The sequence below is a fragment of the Pan troglodytes genome, chromosome 2 (assembly GCF_028858775.2).
Source record: "Pan troglodytes isolate AG18354 chromosome 2, NHGRI_mPanTro3-v2.0_pri, whole genome shotgun sequence".
NCBI lineage: Eukaryota > Metazoa > Chordata > Mammalia > Primates > Hominidae > Pan > Pan troglodytes.
This window is the reverse complement of record NC_086015.1, coordinates 30,495,373-30,508,089: the sequence shown is the minus strand read 5'-3', so window position 1 is coordinate 30,508,089 and position 12,717 is coordinate 30,495,373.

Below are 12,717 nucleotides of genomic sequence, written 5' to 3'. Positions count from 1 at the left end.
CTTCCAAGACTAAGGGAAATAAATGTATTGTTAACAGAATACAACTTAATTGGTATCAGGATAATGCCTATTAGAATCCAAAGATTTAGCCTCATTGTTAGACTTTAGTTTCTCCATTTGTAAAATGAGGCTAGCAGTTACCTCATTGGATTGCACAAAAGAATAAATGACATAAAAAACAAGGCAAAGCAAAATGGCGGAATAGAAGACTCCACCAAGTTTTCCTTCCACAAGAACACCAATTTAACAACCAGCAAAATAGAAAAAAAAAACCTTCATAACAACCAAAAATCAGGTGAACAGTCATAGTATCTAGTTTTAACCACACTGCTGAAAGACAAACTGAAGAGATTTATAAAAAACAATCTCTAATAATCATCACTATTCCACTACATGCCAGCAGTGGCAGTGTGATGTGGAGAGCTTCTCTGGGTACTGGGGGAGGGATATCACAGAAACTGTGAGGCATTGAACCCAGTGCTGTCCTGTTAGAGCAGAAAGAAAAACTGGACCAAACTCAACTGACTCGTGCCGGCAGAAGGAGTATTTAAACCAGCCCTAGCTAGAGGGGAATCCCTGATCCCAATGGTCAGAGCCTGAGTTCCCACAAACCTCACCGCAGAGGGCTATAGTGCTTTGTGTCTCTAAATAACCTTGAAAGGCAGCCTAGGCCATACGTACTGCAACACTTAGGCAAGTCCTAGTACTGAAATATTCCCAGAGACAGTGGACTGGGGTGGGAGGGGATGGTTACAGGGAGACACAAAACATACTGAGACATCAGCTAGGGTAGCCAAGAGAGTGCTGGCATCACACCTCCCCTAATCCCTGGCTGCACAGCTCATGACTCTAAAAAAGACTCCTCCTTTCTGCTTAAGGAGAGAAGAGAAAAGAGTAAAGAGGATATCGTCTTGCATTTTGGATACCAGATAAGTCATAGCAGAATAGGGCACTGGTCAGAGTCATGAGGCTTCCTTTCTGGGCCATAGGTCCCAGAGGACATTTCTACATACACCCTGGGTCAGAAAGGAACCCATTGCACTGAAGGAAAAGTCTCAGTCCTGACAACGTTATGAAGATGCTAACTGAAGAGCCCTTGGGCCCTGAATAACCAGCAGTGATACCCAGGTTCTATGTCGAGGGCCTTGGGTAAGCCTATAAGGCTTGCTGGCTAAAAGTACTAGCATGGCCACAGGTAGGTAGAGCACCAAGTGGGCTCTTGGGGTTCCTGATTCCAGGAATTGACTCTTGGACAGCATTTCTGGACCTGCCCTGGGCCAGAGGGGAGCCCACTGTGGTGAAGAATGAGTCCCAGGCCAGGCAGTATTAACCACAAGGTGACTTCAGAGCCACTGGGGCTTAAGGGAACATTGGTAGTAGTCTGGCAGTACTTGTGGCCTGGGATGGTGGTGGCTAGAGAGTAAGGCTTCTCTGACTTTGGAAAGAAGAGTGAAGAGTAGGAAGGATTAGGGGATCTTGCCACCCTAAAGGGAAAGACACAGGCCAGGCTGGCTTTGCCACCAGATGATGGTGGAGCCCCAGGGACTTGAATAAAATAGTAGCCAAGATGTGATTAGAGCAGGCCCTGGGCAAGACCCAGTGCTGTGCTAACTTTACGTCTGACCCAGCACAGTCATAGTGATGGTGGCCATTGGGATTCTTGTGTCACTCCACTCTTCATGTTAGATGGCTCAGGACAGAGTGACAGACTCTGTTTGTTTGGGGCAAAAGAAAGGAAGACAACAAGTCTCTCCCTGGTAATCCAGAGAATTCTCCCAGAACTTGTTCAAGACCATCAGGAGAGACCTCTATGAGTCTGAGTCTTCAGGAACCACAATATTACTGGGCTTGGGATGCCCCCTAAAGGATACCTAGTTTGGATCACAACACCCATGTTCTTTCAAATATCTGGAAAGCCTTCCCAAGAAGGATGGGCACCAATAAGCCCAGACTGTAAAGACTATAATAAATACCTAACTCTTAAATGACCAGACACTGAAAAACATCTCCTAGCATCAACACTATCTAGAAAAACATTACCTCACCAAATGAACCAAATAAGGCAGAAAGGACCAATCCTGCAGAAACAGAGATGTGTGAACTTTCAGGCAAAGAACTGAAAATAACTGTGTTGAGGAAACTCAAAGAAATATAAGATAATACAGAGAAGGAATTCTGAATTCTATCAGATAAATTTAACAAATAGATTGAAATAATTTAAAAGAATCGAGTAGAAATTCTGCAGCTCAAAAATACTATTGGCATACTGAAGAATGCATCAGGGTCTTTTAATAGTGGAACAGATCAAGCGGAATAACGAATTAGTGAGCTCGAAGACAGGCTATTTGAAAATACACAGTCAGATGAGACAACGACAACAAAAAAGGAGAAAAAAACAATGAAGCACTTCTACAGAATCTAGAAAATAGCCTCAAAAAGGCAAATCTAAGAGTTATTGACCTTAAAAAGAAAGTAGAGAAAGAGATAGGGGTAGAGAGTTTATGCAAAGGGATAATAACAGAGAATTTTCCAAACCTAGAGCAAGATACCAACATCCAAGTACAGGAAGCTTAGAGAACACCAAGCAAATATAACCCAAAGATGACTACCTCAAGGTGTTTAACAATCAAACTCCAAAAGACTAAAGATAAAGAAAGGAACCCAAAAGCAGCAAGAGAAAAGAAACAAATAACATACAATGGAGCTCCAATACATCTGGAAGCAAAATTTTCAGTGGAAACCTTATAGGCCAGGAGAGAGTGGCATGAAATATTTAAAGTGCTGAGGGAAACATACGTGTGCATGTGTCTTTATAGCAGCATGATGTATAGTCCTTTGGGTATATACCCAGTAATGGGATGGCTGGGTCAAATGGTATTTCTAGTTCTAGATCCCTGAGGAATCGCCACACTGACTTCCACAGTGGTTGAACTAGTTTACAGTCCCACCAACAGTGTAAAAGTGTTCCTATTTCTCCACATCCTCTCCAGCACCTGTTGTTTCCTGACTTTTTAATGATTGCCATTCTAACTGGTGTGAGATGGTATCTCATTGTGGTTTTGATTTGCATTTCTCTGATGGCAAGTGATGGTGAGCATTTTTTCATGTGTTTTTTGGCTCCATAAATGTCTTCTTTTGAGAAGTGTCTGTTCATGTCCTTCGCCCACTTTTTGATGGGGTTGTTTGTTTTTTTCTTGTAAATTTGTTTGAGTTCATTGTAGATTCTGGATATTAGCCCTTTGTCAGATGAGAAGGTTGCGAAAATTTTCTCCCATTCTGTAGGTTGCCTGTTCACTCTGATGGTAGTTTCTTTTGCTGTGCAGAAGCTCTTTAGTTTAATTAGATCCCATTTGTCAATTTTGTCTTTTGTTGCCATTGCTTTTGGTGTTTTAGACATGAAGTCCTTGCCCATGCCTATGTCCTGAATGGTAACGCCTAGGTTTTCTTCTAGGGTTTTTACGGTTATACATCTAATGTTTAAGTCTTTAATCCATCTTGAATTGATTTTTGTATAAGGTGTAAGGAAGGGATCCAGTTTCAGCTTTCTACATATGGCTAGCCAGTTTTCCCAGCACCATTTATTAAATAGGGAATCCTTTCCCCATTGCTTGTTTTTCTCAGGTTTGTCAAAGATCAGATAGTTGTAGATGTGCGGCGTTATTTCTGAGGGCTCTGTTCTGTTCCATTGATCTATATCTCTGTTTTGGTACCAGTACCATGCTGTTTTGGTTACTGTAGCCTTGTAGTATAGTTTGAAGTCAGGTAGTGTGATGCCTCCAGCTTTGTTCTTTTGGCTTAGGATTGACTTGGTGATGCGGGCTCTTTTTTGATTCCATATGAACTTTAAAGTAGTTTTTTCCAATTCTGTGAAGAAACTCATTTGGTAGCTTGATGGGGATGGCATTGAATCTATAAATTACCTTGGGCAGTATGGCCATTTTCACGATATTGATTCTTCCCACCCATGAGCATGGAACGTTCTTCCATTTGTTTGTATCCTCTTTTATTTCATTGAGCAGTGGTTTGTAGTTCTCCTTGAAGAGGTCCTTCACATCCCTTGTAAGTTGGATTCCTAGGTATTTTATTCTCTTTGAAGCAATTGTGAATGGGAGTTCACTCATGATTTGGCTCTCTGTTTGCCTGTTGTTGGTGTACAGGAATGCTTGTGATTTTTGCACATTGATTTTGTATCCTGAGACTTTGCTGAAGTTGCTTATCAGCTTAACGAGATTTTGGGCTGAGACAATGGGGTTTTCTAGATATACAATCATGTCATCTGCAAACAGGGACAATTTGACTTCCTCTTTTCCTAATTGAATACCCTTTATTTCCTTCTCCTGCCTAATTGCCCTGGCCAGAACTTCCAACACTATGTTGAATAGGAGTGGTGAGAGAGGGCATCCCTGTCTTGCGCCAGTTTTCAAAGGGAATGCTTCCAGTTTTTGTCCATTCAGTATGATATTGGCTGTGGGTTTGTCATAGATAGCTCTTATTATTTTGAAATATGTCCCATCAATACCTAATTTATTGAGAGTTTTTAGCATGAAGTGTTGTTGGATTTTGTCAAAGGCCTTTTCTGCATCTATTGAGATAATCATGTGGTTTTTGTCTTTGGTTCTGTTTATATGCTGGATTACATTTATTGATTTGCGTATATTGAACCAGCCTTGCATCCCGGGGATGAAGCCCACTTGATCATGGTGGATAAGCTTTTTGATGTGCTGCTGGATTTGGTTTGCCAGTATTTTATTGAGGATTTTTGCATCAATGTTCATCAAGGATATTGGTCTAAAATTCACTTTTTTGGTTGTGTCTCTGCCTGGCTTTGGTATCAGAATGATGCTGGCCTCATAAAATGAGTTAGGGAGGATTCCCTCTTTTTCTATTGATTGGAATACTTTCAGAAGGAATGGTACCAGTTCCTCCTTGTACCTCTGGGAGAATTCAGCTATGAATCCATCTGGTCCTGGACTCTTTTTGGTTGGTAAGCTATTGATTATTGCCACAATTTCAGATCCTGTTATTGGTCTATTCAGAGATTCAACTTCTTCCTGGTTTAGTCTTGGGAGAATGTATGTGTCAAGGAATTTATCCATTTCTTCTAGATTTTCTAGTTTATTTGCGTAGAGGTGTTTGTAGTATTCTCTGATGGTAGTTTGTATTTCTGTGGGATCGGTGGTGATATCCCCTTTATCATTTTTTATTGTGTCTATTTGATTCTTCTCTCTTTTTTTTGTTTATTAGTCTTGCTAGTGGTCTATCAATTTTGTTGATCCTTTCAAAAAACCAGCTCCTGGATTCATTAATTTTTTGAAGGGTTTTTTGTGTCTCTATTTCCTTCAGTTCTGCTCTGATTTTAGCTATTTCTTGCCTTCTGCTAGCTTTTGAATGTGTTTGCTCTTGCTTTTCTAGTTCTTTTAATTGTGATGTTAGGGTGTCAATTTTGGATCTTTCCTGCTTTCTCTTGTGGGCATTTAGTGCTATAAATTTCCCTCTACACACTGCTTTCAATGTGTCCCAGAGATTCTGGTATGTTGTGTCTTTGTTCTCGTTGGTTTCAAAGAACATCTTTATTTCTGCCTTCATTTCGTTATGTACCCAGTAGTCATTCAGGAGCAGGTTGTTCAGTTTCCATGTAGTTGAGTGGTTTTGAGTGAGATTCTTAATCCTGAGTTCTAGTTTGATTGCACTGTGGTCTGAGAGATAGTTTATTATAATTTCTGTTCTTTTACATTTGCTGAGGAGAGCTTTACTTCCAAGTATGTGGTCAATTTTGGAATAGGTGTGGTGCGGTGCTGAAAAAAATGTATATTCTGTTGATTTATTGCAGCATTATTCACAATAGCAAAGACTTGGAACCAACCCAAATGTCCAACAATGATAGACTGGATTAAGAAAATGTGGCACATATACACCATGGAATACTATGCAGCCATAAAAAATGATGAGTTCATGTCCTTTTTAGTGACATGGATGAAATTGGAAACCATCATTCTCAGTAAACTATCGCAAGAACAAAAAAGCAAACACCGCATATTCTCACTCATAGGTGGGAATTGAACAATGAGATCACATGGACACAGGAAGGGGAACATCACACTCTGGGGACTGTTGTGGGGTGGGGGGAGCGGGGAGGGATAGCATTGGGAGATATACCTAATGCTAGATGACGAGTTAGTGGGTGCAGCACACCAGCATGGCACATGTATACGTATGTAACTAACCTGCACAATGTGCACATGTACCCTAAAACTTAAAGTATAATAATAATTTTAAAAAAAGTGCTGAGGGAAAAACAAGTTTACCCTGGAATAGTAAATCCAGTGAAAATATACTTGAAACATGAAGGAGAAATGAAGACTTTCCCAAACAAACAAAAGCTGTGGGATTTCATCAACACCAGATCTGTCCTACAAGAAATGCTAAAGGGAGTATTTCAGTCAGAAAGAAAAGGACACTAATGAGCAATAAGTAATCACCTGTAGGTACAAAACTCACTGGTAATAATAAGCATACAGAAAAACACAGAATATTATAACATTGTAACTGCAGTGCGTAAACTACTCCTATCCTAAGTAGAAAGACTAAATGATAAACCAATCAAACATTTTAACTACATCAACTTTTCAGGACATTCTCTGTCTTAAGAAAGGTCAGTCAACAAAAAGTTTAAAAGCTGGGAGACAAAGTTAAGGTGTAGCATTTTATTCATTTTCTTTTTGCTTGTTTGTTTGCTTGTTTATGCAAACAGTGTTATCAGCATAATATAATAGGTTATAAGATAGTATTTGCAAGCTTCATCATAACCTCAAACCAAAAATTATACAATGGAGACACAAAAAATAAAAAGCAAGAAACTAAATCGTATCACCAGAGAAAAGTCACCTTCACTAAAGGAAGATAGGAAGGAAAGAAAGAAGGAAGATAAGACCAGAAAACAACCAAAAAACAAATAACAAAATGGCCAGAATATGTCCTTACTTATCACTAATAACATTAAATATAAATGGACTAAACTGTTTAATCAAAAGACATAGACTGGCTGAATGGATGGAAAAACAAGACCCATTGATCTGTTGCCTAAAGGAAACACACTAAACCTATGCAGACACATATAGGCTGAAAATAAAGATAGGGAAAAAGACATTTCATGCCAATGGAAACCAAAAAAGAGCAGAAGCTGCCATACTTACATCAGAAAAAAACAGATTTCAGAACCAAATCTATAAGAAAAGACAAAGGAGGTAACTATATAATGATAAAGGGGTCAATTCAGCAAGATAATATAATAATGTTAAATATATAAGAACCCAACACTGGAGCACCCAGATATATAAAGTAAACATTACCAGAGGTAAAGAGAGAGATATGATGCAATAATAGCTGGAATATTGAACTCTCCACTTTCAGCAGTGAAGAGGTCTTCCAGATAAAAAATCAACAAAAAAAGTCTGCACTATAGACTAAATGGATCTAATAAATATTTACAGATTTCATTCAATGACTGCAGAATACACATTCTTTCCTCAGCATATGCATTATTCTCTAGGATAGACCATATGCTGGGTGACAAAACAAGTCTCAAAACATTCAAAACAACTGAAATAATATCAATCATCTTCTCTGACCATAATGGAATAGAACTATAAATTAAAAAGAAGAGGAACTTTGTAAACTATATAAATACATGGAAATTAAACAATATTCTCCTGAATGACCAGTGGATCAATAAAGAAATTAAGAAGAAAACTGAAAATTTTCATGAAACAAATGATAATGGAAATACAATATATCAAAACCTATGGGATACAGCAAAAGCAGTACTAAAAGGGACACTTATAGCTATAAATGCCTACATCAAAAAAGAGAAAAGACTTCAAGTAAATAATCAAATGATGCATCTTTAAGAACTAGAAAAGCAAGTGCAACCCAAATGAAAAATTAGTAGAAGAAAAGAAATAATAAATATCAGAGCATAAATAAATTTGAAATTTAAAAAAATATTAAAAAATCAATGAAACAAAAGATTGGTTTTTTGAAAAAGAAAACAAAATTGGCAAACCATTAATCAGACCAGCTAAGAAAAAAGAGAGAAGATCGAAATAAATAAAATCAGAAATCAGAAATGAAATATTACAACAAATACCACAGAAATTCAAAGGATCATTAGCAACTAATATAAGCAATGATATGCCAATAAATTGGAAAATCTAGAAGAATTGGACAAATTCCTAAGTACATACAACCTACCAAGATTGAACCAGGGAGAAATCCAAAACCTGAACAGACCAAAAATAAGTAACAACATTAAAGCCATAATAAAAAGTCTCCCAGGAAAGAAAAGCTCGGGACCCGGTGGCTTTATTGCTGAGTTCTACCAAATATTTAAAGAACTAATAACTAATATACCTAATGCTAGATGACGAGTTAGTGGGTGCAGCGCACCAGCATGGCACATGTATACATATGTAACTAACCTGCACAATGTGCACATGTACCCTAAAACTTAAAGTATAATTAAAAAAAAAAAAAAGAACTAATAACAATCCTACTCAAACTACTTTGAAAAATAGAGGAGTAGGGAATACTTTCAAATTCATTCTGTCAGGCCAGTATTACCCTGATATCAAATCCAGACAAAGGCACATCAAAAAAAGAAAACTACAGGTCAATATCATTGATAAATATTTATGCAAAAATCTTCAACAAAATACCATCAAATCAAATTTAACAATATATTAAAATGATTATTCCTCATGATCAAGTGAGATTTATTCCAGGGATGCAAAGATACGCAAATCAATCAATGTGATACATCATATCAACAGAATGGACAACAAACAAGATCATTTCAATTGATGCCAACAAAGCACTTGATAAAATTCAACATCTCTTCATGATAAAAACCCTAAAAAACTGGATGTAGAAGGAATAAACTTTATAAAGGCCATATACAACAGACCCACAACTAGGATCATACTGAATGGAGAAAAACTGCGAGCCTTTCTTCTAAGATCTATAACATGACAAGGATGCTGACTTTCACCACTGTTATTCATCATAGTACTGGAGGTCCTACCTAGCACCATCATAAAAAAGAAATATATAAATATAAAGTGCATTCAAATTGGAAAGGAAGAAGTCAAATTATCCTTGTTTGCAGATGATATGATCTTATATTTGGGAATATCTAAAGACTTTACAAGAAAACTATTAGAAATGATTAAAAAATTCAGTAAGGTTGCAGGATATAAAATTGACATAGAAAACTTATTAGCATTTCTACATGCCAACAGTAAACAATCTGAAAAAAAATTTTTTAAGTAATCCCATTTACAGTAGCCACACATAGAATTAAATACTTAGGAACTGACTTAACCAAAGAAGCAAAAGATCTCTATAATGAAAAGTATAAAACATGGATGCAAGAAATTGAAGAGGACAGCAATAAATGAAAAAAAAAAATCCATGTTCATGGATTGGAAGAATCAACATTGTCAAAATGTCCATACTACTCAAAGCAATATACAGTTTCATTGCAATCCACTTTAAAATACCAATGGCATTCTTCATATAAATAGTAAAAACAGTCCTAAAATTTATATGGAACCACAAAAGACCCAGAATAGCCAAGGCTTTTGTACTAGTTCATTTTCACACTACCGATAAAGACATACCTGAGACTGGGAAGAAAAAGAGATTTATTGACTTACAGTTCCAGGTGGCTGAGGAGGCCTCACAATCATGGCAGAAGGTTAAAGGCAAGGAGAAGCAAGTCATATCTTACATGGATGGTGGCAAGCAATGACAGAACTTGTACAGGGAAACTCTCACTTTTAAAACCATCAGATTTCATGAGACTCACTCACTATCACAAGAACAGTGCAGGAAAGACCCACCCCCATAATTCAATCACCTCCTACCAGGCACCTCCCATTGGGAATTGTGGAAATTACAATTCAAGATGAGATTTTGGTGGGGACACAGCCAAACCATATCATTCAGTCCCTGGCCCTTTCCCAAATCTCATGTCCTCACATTTCAAAACCAATCATGCCTTCCCAACAGTTCTCAAGTCTTAACTAATTTCAGCATTAACTCAAAAGTCCACAGTCCAAAGTCTCATCTGAGATGAGGCAAGTTCCTTCTGGCTATCAGCCTGTAAAATAAAAAGCAAGTTAGTTACTTCCTAGATAAAATGGGAGTCCAGGCATTAGATAAATACTGCCATTCAAAATTGGAGACATTGGCCAAAACAAAGGGGCTACAGGCTCCATGAAAGTCAAAAATCTATTGGGGCAGTCAAATCTTAAAGCTCCAAAATGATCTCTTTTGACTCCATGTGTCACATCTGGGTCATGCTGATGTAAGAGGTGGATTTCCATGGTCTTGGGCAGCTCTACCTCTGTGGCTCTGCAGGATACAGCCTCCCTTCCAGATGCTTTCACAGGCTAGTGTTGAGTGTCTGCAGCTTTTCCAGGCACAAGGTGCAAGCTGTTGATGGATCTACCACTCTGGGGTCTGGAGGACAGTGGCCCTCTTCTCACAGCTCCACTGGATGGTACCCCACTAAGGACTCTGTGTGGGGGTTCCAATCCCACATTTCCCTTCCACACTGCCCTAGCACAGGTTGTCCATGAGAGCCCCATCCCTGCAGCAAACTTCTGCCTGGACATCCATGCATTTCCATACATCCTCTGAAATCTAGGCAAAGGTTCCTAGACCTAAATTCTTCACTTCTGTGCACCCCCAGGCTCAACACCATGTGGAAGCTACCAAGGCTTGGGGCTTGCACCCTCTGAAGCCATGGCCTAAGCTATACCTTGGCCCCTTTTTGCCATGGCTGGAGTGGCTGGGATGCAGGGCACCAAGTCACTAGACTGCATACAGCACAGGGACCCTGGGCCTGGCCCACAAAATCATTTTCTCCTCCTAGGCCTCTGGGCCTCTGGTGAGATGGGCTGCCATGAAGACCCCTGACATACCCTGGAGACTATTTCCCAATTGTTCTTGGGATTAAGATTCAGCTTCTTGTTACTTATGCAAATTTCTGCAACCAGTTTGAATTTTTCCTCAGAAAATGGAATTTTCTATCGCATTGTCAGGCTGTAAATTTTCTGAACTCTTATGCTCTGCTTCCCTTATAAAACTGAGGCTGGGTGCAGTAGTTCATGCCTGTAATCCCAGCCCTTTGAAAAGCTGAGATGGGTGGATCATGAGGTCAGGAGATCAGGCCCATCCTGGCCAACATGGTGAAACCACATCTCTACTAAAAATACAAAAAAATTAGCTAAGCATGGTGGTGGGCGCCTGTAATCCCAGCTACTCGGGAGGCTGAGGCAGGAGAATTGCTTGAAGCCATGAGGCGTAGGTTGCAGTGAGCCGAGATTGCACCGTTGCATTCCAGTCTGGCGAAAGAATGAGACTCTGTCTAAAAGAAAAAAAAAAGGAAAGAAAGAAAGAAAAAAGAAACGGAATGCCTTAACAGCACCCAAGTCATATCTTGAGTGCTTTGCTGCTTAGAAATTTCTTTTGCCAGATACCCTAAATCATTTCTCTCAAGTACAAAGTTCCACAAATCTCTAGGAAGGGGCAAAATGCCACCAGTCTCTTTGCTAAAACATAACAAGAGTTACCTTTGCTTCAGTTCCCAACAAGTTCCTCATCTCCATCTGAGACCACTTCAGCCTGGACCTTATTGTTCATATCACTATCAGCATTTTTGTCAAAATCATTCAACAAGTCTCTAGGAAGTTCCAACTTTCCCACATTGTCCTGTCTTCTTCTGAGCCCTCCAAACTGTTCCAACTTCTGCCTGTTACCCAGTTCCAAAGTCACTTCCACCTTTTTGGGTATCTTTTCAGCAATGCCCCACTCTACTGGTACCTATTTATTGTATTAGTCTGTTTTCACACTGCTGATAAAGACATTCCTGAGACTGGGGAAAAAAAAGAGGTTTATTGGACTTAGGGTTCCACATGGCTGGGGAGGTCTCACAATCATGGTGGAAGGTGAAAGACAAGGAGGAGCAAGTCAAATCTTACATGGATGGTGGCAGGCAAAGAGAGAGCTCGTGCAGGGAAATTCCCATTATTTATTTATTTATTTATTTATTTATTTATTTATTTATTTTTGAGACGCAGTTTCCCTCTGTCACCAGGCCAGAGTGCAGTGGCACGATCTCTGCTCACTGCAACCTCCACCTCCCGGGTTCAAGCAATTCTCCTGTCTCAGCCTCCTGAGTAGCTGGGACTACAGGCACATGCCACCATGCCTGGCTAATTTTTGTATTTTTAGCAGAGATGGAGTTTTACCATGTTGGCCAGGATGGTCTTGATCTCTTGACCTTGTGATCTGCCCGCCTTGGCCTCCCAAAGTGCCAGGATTATACGCGTGAGCCATCTCACCTGACAAAATTCCCATTTTTAAAACCATCAGATCTCATGAGACTCATTCACTATCATGAGAAGAGTACAGGAAAGACCCATCCCTATAATTAAATTACCTCTTATCTGGTTTGTCCCACCACATGTGGGAATTATGGGAGTTACAATTCAAGATGAGTTTTGGGTGGGGACACAGAAAAACCATATCAGCTATCCCAAGCAAAAAGAACAAAACTGGAGGAATCACATTACCTGATTTCAAATTATATTAATACTACAGAGCTATAATAACCAAAACAGCAAGGTACTGGCTGGCATAAACACAGGAACA